General features: G+C 43.9%; 1 non-coding gene across 1 annotated transcript; it reads right to left on the bottom strand.

Moving 5' to 3' along the window:
• Nucleotides 1–2,294: 2,294 nt before the first annotated feature.
• LOC130876697 (U6 spliceosomal RNA) lies at nucleotides 2,295–2,397 on the bottom strand. The gene has a single exon (XR_009057342.1). It is a non-coding gene; the product is annotated as a U6 spliceosomal RNA (small nuclear RNA).
• Nucleotides 2,398–3,469: the final 1,072 nt, after the last annotated feature.

Here is a 3,469-nt window from a genome sequence, read left to right as displayed (position 1 = left end):
ACAGCCTGGTATTGGCATAAGAACTGACAGGAGGACCAATGGAACCGAATAGAAGACCCGGATATCAATCCACACATCTTTGAACACCTGATCTTTGATAAAAAAGCAAAAACATCAAATGGAAAAAAGAAAGCATATTTAACAGGTGGTGCTGGCATAACTGGATATCAACATGTAGAAGAATGAAAAATAGATCCATATCTATCACCATGCACAAAACTCAAGTCCAAATGGATCAAAGACCTCAACATAAAGGCAGCCACACTGATCCTTATAGAAGAGAAAGTGGGAAGTACACTTGAACGCATTGGCACAGGGAACCACTTCCTAAATATAACCCCAGAAGCACAGACACTGAGAGAAACAATTAATAAATGGGACCTCCTGAAACTGAAAAGCTTCTGTAAAGCAAAGGACACGGTCAACAAGACAAAATGACAGCCTACAGAACGGGAAAAGATCTTCACTAACCCCACATCAGACAGAGGCCTGATCTCCAAAATATACAATGAACTCAAGAAATTTGACACCAAAAGATCTCATAATCCAATAAAAACATGGAGTACAGACCTAAACAGAGAACTCTCAACAGAGGAATCTAAAATGGCTGAAAGACACTTAAGGACATGTTCAACATCCTTAGTCATCAGAGAAATGCAAATCAAAACAACTCTGAGATTCCATCTTACATCTGTAAGAATGGCCAAGATCAAAAACACTGATGACACCTTATGCTGGAGAGATTTTGGGGAAAGGGGAACACTTCTGCATTGCTGGTGGGAATGCAAGCTGGAACAGCCCCTTTGGATGTCAGTGTGGCAATTTCTCAGAAAATTAGGAAACAACCTTCCTCAAGACCCAGTAATACCACTTTTGGGTATATATCCAAAGGATGCTCAATTGTGCCACAAGGACAAGTGTTCAACTATGTTCATAGCAGCTTTGTTTGTCATAGCCAGAACCTGGAAACAACCTAAATGCCCCTCGATCAAAGAATGGATAAGGAAAATGTGGTACATTTACACAATGGAGTATTACACAGCAGAAATAAATAATGACATCTTGAATATTGCAGGAAATGGATGGAGCTAGAAAACATCATTTTGAATGAGGTAACCCAGACTCAGAAAGACAACTATCACATGTACTCACTCATAGGTGGTTTTTAAACATAAAGCAAAGAAAGCCAGCCTACAAACCACAACCCCAGAGAACTTAGACAACAATGAGGACACTAAGAGAGACATACATAGATCTAATCTACATGGGAAGTAGAAAAAGACAAGATCTTCTGAGTAAGTTGGGAGTATTGGGACCTTGGAGGAGGATTGAAGGGGAGAGGGCATAGGCAGGGAGGGAGGGGAGCAGAGAAAAATGTAGAGCTCAATAAATATCAATAAAAAAATGCCTGGCAATCTAGCCCTTGGTACTGGCAGAGAAAGTACTGAAAGAAACCCATCGCATTATTATTATTTGTGTATATACGATGTGTACGTGTGGATATGGACCTGTGGTGACATGGTCCTCATATGGAGGCCAGGAGACAACTTCTGAGAGTCATTTTTTTCTATCTGCTGTGGATGCTGGGAATGATCTCAAGTCATTAGGCTTATTCATCACATGCATCTTACCAGTCCTTCATTTTTTAGGGAAAGTAGGAGGCAGGGAAGGGGGAGCTCACACTGTAACTCAGACTAGAGCAGATAGAGGTCCTCTTGTCTCTCCTTCAAGAGTGCTTGGATTACAGGTGTATTCCACTGGCCTGGTTTCACATTTTTGTCAGATTCAAAAGAAACTCTGGACAAATGGCTCTCTGTGGTGCCTATGAGCATCCCCAAGTCCACGCTAGCCCCCAGGCTCTCTCAACATCACAGATACCTGTTATGGTGTCCACGCTGACAAACTGGCTCTTCTCAGTTTTTCTCACCCTGCCTCCTACTGTAAACTACTTCAGCTCATGGGCGTCCCTCCCACCGCTTTTCATTTCTTACAGCCCTGCCATGTCAGCCATGAACTCCCTTGGTCCCCTCTTCTGTTGTCCTCTTTTGGCTCCCCTCTTCTTGCCCCTCTTGCTCTCCTTTGCTCCCCCTTTCTTCTCTTTCTTTCACTGCCTATCCCTTCTCTTCTCATGGCTAAGTCCAGTCTGCCGGCCATGTTCAATCTACTACTTTCTCTGTCTGTTCTGGACTCTTCCAGATGCCTCTGGCTGTACTCGCTCTCATATATAAAATAAAATCCTTCCCCTCTGCGGTACTTCGCAGAGACCATGCCCTCAGTTTATATAGTTTTTCCTTTTAAATATGGAATGCTTAATGAATTTTCAGATCATCCTTGCTTGCAAGGGCCATCTTCTCTGTCTCGTTCTAATTTTAGTGCAAGTACTGCTGAAGCGAGAAACAGATGTGCATGTGTGTTTGTGTGTGTGTGCGTGTGTGTTTGTGTGTGTGTGTGTTTGTGCGCTGGTGTGCCCTCCAGTCCTCTGTCCCTCTCCCTGTCCTGGAGGCAGGGTCTCTCACTGAACCTGGAAAAGGGCTGGCAGCCAGCAAGTGTGAGAGATCCTTTCGTCTCTGCCGCACTGCAGTGCTGAGGTTACAGACAGACACTATTATATGTATTTACATGGCTGCTCAGGTTCTTATGCCTGTGCAGCAAGTGTTCTTAGCCACTGAGCCATTTCCTAATGCCAGATTTCAAATTTTTAACTTATTTTTTATTTTATGTGTATGAATGTTTTACCAACATGTACGTCTGTGCTCCACATGCATGCCTGGTGCCAACAGAGACTAGAATTATATTTAGACTGTGATGAGCTGCTGTGTGGGTGCTGGGAATACAGCTTGAGTCCTCTGGAAGAGCAGCCAGTGCTCTTACCTGCTGGGCCATCTCTCCAATCCCCCACCTCCATTTTGATTTCTAAATAGTATTTGCCAGAGGCAGGGTGTACAAATCATCCTGAAATATCTTGCTGGACCAGTAAGTAAGCAAGATGGATTGAGAAAACTATCTTCTAGGAGCTATCATAGCAGAACTGTGGATTCACAATATTGATAAGAGAGGGCAAACGGTTTACAGAGAGGCACCGTGCCTTTTCCGTCAGCTCACTAAGCCAGGATGGCCTTGAACTCACAATCCTCCTCCCTCCACATCTGGAGTGCCTGGATGACAGCCAGGCACCACCACACCCAGTTATGTGATGCTAGGGATGGACACAGGGTCATCACTTTTTTCTTTTCTTATTTTTCCTTTGTTTGAGACAGGGTCTCATATAGCTCAGTATGACCTTTATTGTGTAGTCAAGGACGAACTTGGAGTTTTTATCTTCCTGCATCTACCTCCCAAATGTTAGGAATACCTGTGTACCCCATAAGGCCCAGTTCAAATAGTGCAAAAGGTGGACCCCCCCAAGGCTTGGTGTGTGCTAGGCCAGCACTCTTATCACCTGAGCTACACCCTCATTCCCTCATTTTCT

The sequence above is a fragment of the Chionomys nivalis genome, chromosome 6 (genome assembly GCF_950005125.1).
Source record: "Chionomys nivalis chromosome 6, mChiNiv1.1, whole genome shotgun sequence".
NCBI lineage: Eukaryota > Metazoa > Chordata > Mammalia > Rodentia > Cricetidae > Chionomys > Chionomys nivalis.
Note: the sequence above shows the minus strand (reverse complement) of the source record. Positions and strands in the feature narration are given on the sequence as shown.